The sequence below is a fragment of the Taeniopygia guttata genome, chromosome 3 (assembly GCF_048771995.1).
Source record: "Taeniopygia guttata chromosome 3, bTaeGut7.mat, whole genome shotgun sequence".
Taxonomy (NCBI): Eukaryota; Metazoa; Chordata; class Aves; order Passeriformes; family Estrildidae; genus Taeniopygia; species Taeniopygia guttata.
Window position 1 is genome coordinate 33,374,796 of NC_133027.1, and position 10,575 is coordinate 33,385,370.

A 10,575-nucleotide genomic window follows, 5' to 3' on the forward strand; every position below is an offset into this window, starting at 1 on the left:
AGTTCAAACTGTCTCCTGTTATATACCTGAAGGGATTTTTGCCTATCTGCTATACTATGGGTGGATTATAACCTGCTATAAAATTCACTCATATCCATTGGGGAATGATCTGTGGAAAACAGCCATGACAGTATGACATAAAGGTACAGCTGTCTAGGAATAAAAGTCAATGGCATAACCTTTAGCACCTGTTCAGCATTAAGGGAAAGTACAATGCATTTATGCTTTGTAGGGATTCAGATGAAAAAAGGTCTAATTTTCTTATCTGCTCAGATCTGTCAGAAGATAAATTCTCTGCTTTCAGATACGGACCTATATCAGTTTTAAAGCACTGTCCCACTTTAGTATGTTCCAGTCTTTCTGTCTGATTTAGAGGCTGGAATCTCTAAAGGTCTCCTTTCAGGATCCAGAGATTATTTCAAAGGGGTCTTAAATATCAAGTTTTCAGAAATAAAACACTGAGTTTTGTGTTAAAAAAAAAAAAAAAGTCTGCAGACATTTTAAAGCAACAAGCTACTAATGCAGAAAGCTTGATGGAAACTTGTGCAATGCAGTGAATCACTGCAAAGGAGTAAAACTGCTGAAAATTAGGAATCAAATCTTTTTTTTTTTTTGTGAAATTATCATGTCAATATTGATTTAACGGGAGCTACAAAGATTTCTTCCTATTAGAGATCTGCTTCTTCTGCCTGTCTAATTAATATTTATCTAGGAAAGAAGGTAACATATGCTAAGCCCACTGCCACTATTTATAAGCATGCTCTAGTCTTTGTTCCCGGAGGTAATCAGAAGCTAGGAGCTTTTGCTGGCATGCAGATTTGGGCTGCTAATTTAATAAAATGCATCATCCATTAATTTGAGTCCTTTTAGGATGTTTACTAGTTGACAGTTTCTTTTGCAGTATGAGACTTAATTGCAAAATTTAGTTGTCTGTTCTGCTTAGCAAGAGGCTTATGGAGAGATGCTTCTTAGAACCTGCTGAAATTCAGGAACAGAAGCAGTTTTGAATGCCAAAAAGGTCATGTAGGCATACTTTCGTCAGCAGATTAGTGTAGCAAGACTAAAGCAGTAGTGAATGATCACAGCATCATCCAAATATCAGAGCTTTGCAAGGTCAAGAGGCCCTTTGAGAGATTCAGGGTACATACACTTACTCTCAGCAGCACTTTGCAAGGTAGAGCACAGCAGAAGATCTCATTCTGGTCACAAGGGACAGTGTCTGTAAACCAATTAAATCTAACATAATTTTATCTTGGAGAGAGGCTGTTATGAAAGCGGTGGTCTGCATGTTGCAACGTGTGAAATCCATGACTGAATCTACTAAAAAAATTGAGTCAGCAAGGGCCATCAGTATCCACCAGTGCTCTATGGATAGCTCTTTAGGGAACAAAGGTCCAGAAAAGGTAGATAAATAAAATGATGTCACTTGAGGCTTCTTCCAAACACAAGGTATTCATGTATCTACTACTTGGAGCAGAATGTGTCTCATCTAACTTTTGTCAAAGTAACCAAGTAGAACTACAGAGCCAGATCAGCAGCCTGGATCAGCATTGTACATCTTTTCATATATCTTTTCTTATTTCCCAGTCTTTTCATTATCCAAAGATTGTTTAACTAACCATCCTAATAGATGCTGTGAAAGTGCATGTCATTACATCTCATGTTTAGAGTTATTTATTGGGGAAGGGAATACTTAACTGTAAAAGATAGATGGGATCTTTATCATATTTAAAAGGGTATGTCTTAATTCTCATTACAGGAAGAAGTCAGTTTTAAAGGATTCAGATCTCAGGTAGAACATGCCCATAAAGAGGTTTTGAGTTGATCCAAAAAATACCTTCGCTTCTAGATGTAGCCTTTAAAATGTTAATGTATTTTTAAAAAGTTGAGATGTGGACTTTTTCTTATTTGCCAGATGGTCATGTGTGTGTTTGTGGAAGCAGAATCAGATAATTTTATTTTGTAGCTTTTAAATTCCAGTTGTGAATTTCATGGATTTCTGTTTCTTTCCTTAGGCAAATCCTGCTATGTCCCTCCCCCAATTCTTACTCTCCATAGTTCTATCTCTTCACTCTAGCAGCTCTGCAGAGGTACACACTGGGTGCACAGTTCATCTCTTTAAGAGCAAACCAAGACTTCCATACTGAAACAATCTGCTTTTTTCCAATTACTATAAAAATATGCATCTATTATTAAAAACAAACAAACAAAACAAAACAAACAGCAAGAAAAAGCAGTCTGCAGCTCTCTCTGAGTTTTTCTTGCTTTTCTTATTATTCTCAAACATTTCTGGACTTGGCCCAGATCTGTCTCCACATCCCCATTAAAGTTCATGACTTTCATCCTCATGATGAACTTTCTCCCCCTAATTTCAAAACTGCTTTACTGCCTTCTCTGTATCTTGCTCCTGCAGCTTAGAACACATCTGCATGGGAGCCTGACCTTCTGTGCCCTCACTCTGCTCCCACTACTGTCCTTGGGAAGGAGGAGGGAGAATATATAGCATATCCCGTCAAGACCCACAGCCTCTGTCATGTTTAAAACAGAGCCCTAAATCCTAGGGGATTTCTACACTCCAAAGCCATAAACCCCCATCTAAGAGTCTAGAAAATACTCAGGTGAAGTTATCTCATTGCCCAAGTTGCCTCCACTTAAGAGCAGCTTGAATCTAGGGAGGTTTAGTTGCTAAAACTGCCATCCTGGGTTCTATAATGTTTCAGCTATGTTTTTCTGGTCTTGGAAGTTGTATTATACCTACGTAAAATACTACCACACAATTTCATAGCCTGCTGTTGTGGCCATGACCCTCTTCTCTCTTCATCCCTTCTTTGTGCATCCTTTTGCTTATCTCATTCCTCCATTAATACCTCACTAACAAGCACATTTTCTTTACATGACTTGCAAAGCCTTTGGTAGTTCATCTACTTCTCATCACATATTCAGGTTAATTACTGCCTCCCACTAGCTTCTGATGCTGACCCCTCCCAGAGTATTATTCAATTTCAGTCAGACATCTTCATGCCCTCCCAGGCTTGAGACAAGTTTCCTTGTAGCAGGTACAGATATCCTCATTATAAAGGATAAAAATCCTCCCTTGCTGTGATTCCAACAAAGCACACTTTACAAGAGTCAGGCTGTTGATTAAACTATGACTGCTACCTATTATTCTTCCTGGTTGTATTTTCTTTGCTGATCTTTTCCCACCTGCGTGCCTCTGCTAGTGCTAATCTTAGACTGCAATTCTTTTGAGCAGACACCATATTTGCTATTATGAAAATAGCTTTGAGGGTCCTGATTCTACACTTTGAGTGGCTTGGAATAAACTCTCTGTCAATAGAAGCTATTAATATCTTCTCTTGTGTTGTTTTTCATCTGTACAGTTCAGAAGTCACTGTCAAGATCTAAGCTGGGCAGGGGAGAGAAAATATAATGAAAGCCTTGTGGATTAAGGTAAGGGCAGAGAGAGATCACTCAAGCAGTTACTGTCATGTGCAAAACAGACTCAGCTTGGGGAAATTAGTTTAATTTATTGCTAATCAAATCAGAGTAGGGTAATGAGAAATAACCCCAAATTTAAAAAAACCTACCCACCAGCTCTTGCTTCTTCCTGGGCTCAACTTCACTTTTGATTTCTCTACCTCCTCCCCTCAGGCAATGCAGGGGGATGGGGAATGAGGTTGGCGGTCTGTTCATCACACATTGCCTCTGCTGCTGCTTCCTCCTCAGGGGAGAACTCACACTCTTCCCCCACTCAGCGTGGCGTCCCTCCCATGGGAGACATCCTCTCTGAACTTCTCCAACGTGAGTCCTTCCTATGGGATGCGATTTTTAACAAACTGCTCCAGCATGCATCCCTTCCACAAGGTGCAATCCTTCAGGAACACCCTGCTCCAGCATGGGTTCCTCACAGGGTCCCAAGTCCTGCCAGCAAACCTTCTCCAGTGTGGGCTTCTCTCCATGGGTCCACGGGTTCATCCAGGAGCTGGCTCCAGCACAGGCTTCCCGTGGGGTCCCAGCCTCCTTCAGCTGCATCCACCTGCTCCAATGTGTGGTCCTCCAGGGGCTGCAGGTGGAAATTTGCACCAGTGTGGACTTCAATAAGTTGTTATCTCTGGCATCTGGAGCTCCTCTGCCCTCTCCACCATCACTGATGTTGCTTAATGTAGAGTTTTTTCACATAGTCTCTCACTCTGCTCTTCTGCTACAGTTGCAAATCCACAGGGTTTTTTCTCCCTTCTTGAATACCTTATCCCAGTGGCACTACAACCATCACTGATGGGCTCAGCCTTGGCCAGCAGTGGGTCTGTCTTGGATCTGGCTGGTATTGGCTCTGCTGGACGCAGGATAAGCTTCTAACAGCTTCTCACAGAAGTCCCCCTGCTACCAAAGCCTTGCCATGCAAACCAAATACAGTGACAAATGACTGATCCACAGAAACTGACATGATCAGCACAGTGGACAGTTCAAAATAAGATCAACCAGAACCTAAAAAATATAAAGGTTCCTCATTTGCTGCTTGAGTTTTGCTATATGTTTTATTTTAAAGATAAGAACTGTCCCTTGTTTACCTTGTGCAAGTAGTGAGAAATAAACAAATGTAAAACAACAGACTATTAAGATGTAATGTGCAACTGGTTGTTTGCTTCTGTTGCAGCTCTGAATTTTAAGTTATAGAGATAAAAGGGGGAAAACACCCAAACCTGCTAGAAATTATGTTCTTAAAGACTGGGGTTTTGAGAAATAGAGAACAAGATTGCCCTTTCCCTTCTGCATCTGCTTCTTACCTGCCCTAAAAGATTAATTTCTCCAAAGTCTCCTTAAAGGATAATATCTTACTTAAAGTTTGATTATAAGAATTGGACGTCTCATCTTAAGTGAATCTGCCTAACCTCTGCCTAAGATGCATACACTTAATATAAAACTTTAGGCACCTGGTCATGGCAGACAGGACTTCTACTATCAGTCACTTTCCAGGCCTCTTTCTCCCTCCTTTGGCTGTAGTGCAAATATTAACATTTATTATTGGAAATATCTCTTACTGGGGTATGTCTCCTGCCTCAGCAGACTTTTTACTGGTTTGGTACTATGTGTAACATTAGGAGTTAATTTACTCCTGTCTTTTGCTGTGCTGCCCTATCAATGACCTTTGGAGCAATGGTGACAAACCCAGTAATGTAGATTGCTCTTTTACATTATTCTGAAAATGAATCTGATAAAACCTCAGCAGTGCTCCCACTTCCTACATCTCACATTTACATTTACACTTTGTAAATTCCTGAGAAAAAGAATTTTTAGTTTCATGTTCTGAGAGAGACCTGCAAGAGTTCAGTAGTTCCCTTTTCAAAAAAAAAAAAAAAAAAGCATTTTGGTAGCATTGTTCAGTCTTTGACATTTTGATTGCCAGTAAGTACACAAAGTCCTCTGAGGCATCATCCTCTGAGGAGCCATGAAACATGGGTCAGCCAGATGTTGACAGCCTAATATTATCTGGCTGAAACAGTATGAAGAAAGATATTCCTGGAAGCTGATGGTTGTGTGCATTCTCTTTCTTGGATTTCTTTCATGGTAATTATTAAAACAAGTTTAGATATCCTCCTTTGCTTAGTAAAGGGAGTGGGTTAAATTTGTTTTGGAGATTTTAAGCATACTTTAAAATCATCTTCTGTCTTCTCACTCCCTTTTCTGTATTCAATTCTGTTTTCATTACAAGAGTCAGAGTGCTGCTTATCAAGGATCATTTGGGCTGAAAAACATCTGCCCTGAAAAAAAGATTAACTGTTTTCAGCCCCTCTGACATTTGCTCATGTATCAGAAATTTCCAATTGTTTGCCAATCACATTTCTGAAAAGACAGAGAAATGAAGAAACAAGTCACTTGGATGTCTAATCATAAGCATGTTTAATATGACCTTGAGACAGGAGGACTTGATGAAATGGTTCTAACCGTCTGTTGTCAAAGTCTCTACACTGGGATATATTTGAAGCTAAAGGGCACAGTTTTACTTTTTGTAATTTTAAGAACACTTGGTGGGCACATCCAGATAAAGGAAAACAACAGAGAAATTTGAGGATATTTATCAAACAGTTTTAGATAATTTCAGTCTTTGTACCTTGATAGTAGTAGCTTATACAAGCAGTAGCTTCACTAAATTATACAATATTCAGATGGAGGTGATTTGCAAATAGATATGTCTCTGTAGGGTGAGTTTTGTGTGGGTTACCCCAAAAGCCAGAAATGTGAAAATATAGAAAATTAACAGCAAATGATTTCAAGGATCAAAACCAAATCTTGACAAAATAAGGACTAAAAGCTGCTGTCATTTAAGCAATGTTACTATGTAAATTTACAATTAAATTCCACCCACACTACTTACATACCGGGTAGCATTTTTTGAATATTTGAAACTTGCTAAAGAATTTGAGCATCCACCTATTGCAGGCAGAAAAAAGTAACAGATTTTTAAAGACCCAAGAAGTGTTAGGGATCTCTACCAATAACTACAGGCCACACAATTTTACCAACCAGTACTCTGACTCAAGAATTTGTGACTGGAGCAAGAATCAGGTCTTAGAGAAGGAAGGCAAGCAATATATTTTATCAGCCCAGATGACATAGCAGGAGAAAAAGCAAAAAAAATCCTCAGGGACACAAGAGATCTTCAGCAGGTCACATATTCTGACCTATTCCAATTCATTCTTCTAGATCTCTTCTTAGTCTATTCCACTGGTGAAATGCTGGTAAAAATCTGGTAAAAATATCCATCTTCTTTTTAGCATGAACTTGTATGCCTTAGGTGTCTAACAGTTGGTTCTTCCATGCTTCTGTCCATTAAATTAAAGAGTCCTTGGTATCAAATGACTTCTGCCAGTATAGTTCTTTATAGCCTTTAATCAGATAGGCTGCAGTTAACCCATTTCTATTGGTTAAGCAGACCTGCTGTCTTTAAATCTTTGTACTCTCCTGCCTCTATTTTCTGATATTTGACTTCTCAGTCTCATTAGTTCTTCCTGTACCATTCTCCTAAGCTGTTTCTCTTATGCTACTTGAAGCTAGTGTAAGAGAACTGACAGATACAGATAGATATCAGATATATGGTATGTACATATATCCTTATATATATATATAAATATATGTGAAAGGCAGTCACAAAAAAGAAGGGAAAAATCTGTTGTTCTTTATTATGATGGTTAGCATAAGAACTCATATAAAATCAGAGCCACACATTTTATTTTAAAATACACATATATAGCCTAGCTGCTAACTAGTAAATTGCAGATGTACTGTATCATTTTATAAACTAATCCATGGAAGCAAGGTAGGGGACAATTTCAAAGGGAAGCTGTGTCTACCTTTGCTGCATTGGCAAGGCAAAGCCACAGGCTGACCTGACCCAGCGCTGGCACCGCTGTGCTCTCCAGAGGATGTCAGGCTGGATGACTTCCAGAGGATCCTACTCCTGCCAGCATTTCTCTGCTTCTTTGCATTAATGCAGAAAGATTTCTGGACACAGCCACGAGGGATTAATAAATAGTGATGACTGAATTTGGAAAGGTAGCTTTAGTAATCAAGGCAGTGAAGACATTGACCTGCCCTTTTAAGTATTGTAGATAAACGGGAGCAGGGGGAAGCACCGTATGTATTAAAATCCCAGCAGAATTTAACAAAATAAGGGTGACCTGATTTCAGCAGTGTGCTGTTTGGCTTTCAGAATGAATTATTGTAAAAACACAGGAATTAGAGAAAATAGGGATTGAACTAATGAAGTAAAAAATATGAGGGGTGGCCAGGAATGTGGAAGAACCCAGCAGAAAACATTAACAGACAGCATGAATGGAAACAGCAAACTTTTCACCCCTTAAGATCAGTCACAGGAGGGATAAAATGTGCTGGAAAACAAAACTGATGGACTAAAACAAATCTGGCTAAATTACTGATCAAGGCAAAATTTTGCCTTAGCATGTATGAAAGCCAAGTGTTGCAATTCTGCTATTATTATTGTTGTTCTATTAATTATGCAATACAATTTGATAAAGATTCCTTTTGTGCTAGGTAAGCCCCGTGGATCCTATGATCTTCATGAGAATTTTCGTTTAGCAGGAATGCTCCATGCCTTTTTTTCTATTTTTTTTTTCATGCTAATAGAGTATTCATATGACAGTACAGCTCTTACTAATCTAAGGATTTAATAAAAGGTTTAATTGCAGAGGCATTTTTCTGAAAAGCAGAGGGATATTTATTTGCTCCTCAAATAGCCACGAGGAAAGTTAAATTAAGAGGTTTATAGTATGAGATTTATATTTGGTTTAAAGGATACTTGGCCACTTGAACAGAAGTGAGTTTGGAATAATCAGTGATGAAGTAAAGAATTGCTTCATTTGTTGCGGAAAAGTCAGAAATTCAAACCTTTGGAAATTAGCTTGAAGTAATATTTGAGTTCAGCTTCTGTCTGATAACTACCTCTCTGATGGCTGATGTGACTGTATGGTGCAAAATGCATTTTTGTGATGTGGGAGTCTCAGCAGAGTCCCAAACCTGTTCACCCTGTCTTGCTCCTCATTAGTGAGAATGAAAGACTCACAGTCTCTCTGATAAGAGGAATGTGAGGGTCAGCATCCAGCCAGCAACACATGCAGAGAGCCTGGTGTGTGCTGGTGAGTGCTGTCACTGTCTGTGCTGGGGCAGGACACAGGGCTTGGTGCTGCACGTCAGAGTCTCTGCTGCAGCAGCAAAACCAGGGAGGCTGCCTCAGTCTGGTTGCCTCTGCAACTAAGCATCTGTGGCAGACATTAGGTTTTCCCTATAAAGATGTCTCTCTTGTTGGAATGATATAAAGCGTCCTAATGTAAATGAGACTCAACCCACATTGCACACTACAGTAATGCTGACTTGTTACAAAAGGAAGCACTGCTATTCAACATTGTGTTAATAAATGGTGAGACGTATTCATTTTGAAGTGGGAAAAGGATGCCAAAGCAATTGATCAGGAAACAAGGGAAATTGAAAAGATGTATTTCTTATAAAGCAATGTTGAATAGGGGCAGTAGGCTCTGGCTGCAGCCCTATAAAATTCAGATTTATTCCTCATTAAGGAAAACCATATAAGCTTTGTTTGTTGTCACCTAAATTGATACCAGAAGTGTCATTTAATGAATCATAATTGGGTTTTCTTAGAACTAAACTAGAAAGGAAAACAAAACTGCAAAACCTCAATAGTGTGGGACCATGATATTTTACCCTGCAAATTCTCAAGATTTTGTTCTGTTTGGCAATTGTCATTCTGAGATTCTGTTCTCAATAACTTTTGGAATGCAAGTTGCAAATTCCAGCCTTATTTTTATTTAATGTAATACTTTCATATGGCAGTGGTTATCAGAGTCAGAACTATGCCTGTAAGACCAGGCAAAAGTAGGAAGTTATAGTGTACCACACTTGAGATTTACGTAGCTGATAATAACTCAGTTACTTGTAAAACAGTGAATGGAAATAAAGGCATTTCTTACTGTGGTGACTGATGGCTTTGAGAACCTGGATATTTCTAATAATTCAAAGCAGTCAGAAAATATTTCAAATGTTTGAACTAACCTAAAGAACTCAAATTCCTCATGTGACGAAAATTGTTGCTTTTCTTAATTTGTTTTTATAAAAACCTTTATTAAGAAAAAAGAACTGACACTGATTCAGATGTCTACTGTTTTGTCAATATGGTCTGCTTTGGAGTCCTTCTCAGAACAGCAAATTGAGCAGATTTTTTCTATATGGTTAGGAACTTCTACAATTCTGCACTGTGCTTCATCTCCATTTAAACGTGTGCTGTTTTGCTAAAAATTCCTCCTTCCTCTAGCCATCTCACCAACAGTTTCCTCCTGGCTACAATCTCCTTGTTTCACCTTTTAGCTATATCTTTGATTTTTTTTCTTCCTCATTGGCTTTTTTGCAGTCATATTATTGCTTTTAGGAAAAGTCTCCTTGGCACATGCCCAGGGTGTTCTTGAACTTTGCATCCTCTCATGTCATTGTGTCATTCCTCTCCCTGTTCTTACATCTGCACATTCAGAAATCAATCAGTGCCAATTACCCACTACATCTACAGGGGTTCAGAGCTGCACATTTGAAAGAAAAATTGTGGAGGAGTTCAGACTTCAAAGGGGGTCTCATTCTGTTGGATCAATTTGGACTGAGAGCATTGGAGTAATTTACTGTTCACTGAAATGAATGCTCCCACCAGTCAATAGTTGAATAACTCAAACACATTTCATTTCCAACTAGTAAAATGCCTACTTTGACCTCTCTGGAAAAAGCTAAATGGTATCAGCAAAAGCAAGGGAAGGCTGTTAATTTTATTATCATCATTGCTGGCATATAAAACACTGGAGAAATATAAAGATTTGTGTTCACAATCTGGCATATTCAAATAATGCAGGTGCTATTACAGAAAATTGTTTAAGTTTCTAATTAGCCTATAGCCCAAAAATAATAAGATATTAAGCCAAGGAATCTTTGGGGTCACATTGATTTGTTTAATAGTTGATGTATTTCATAAAATTACAGCAAGCAAACAGAATTGATTTATTTATG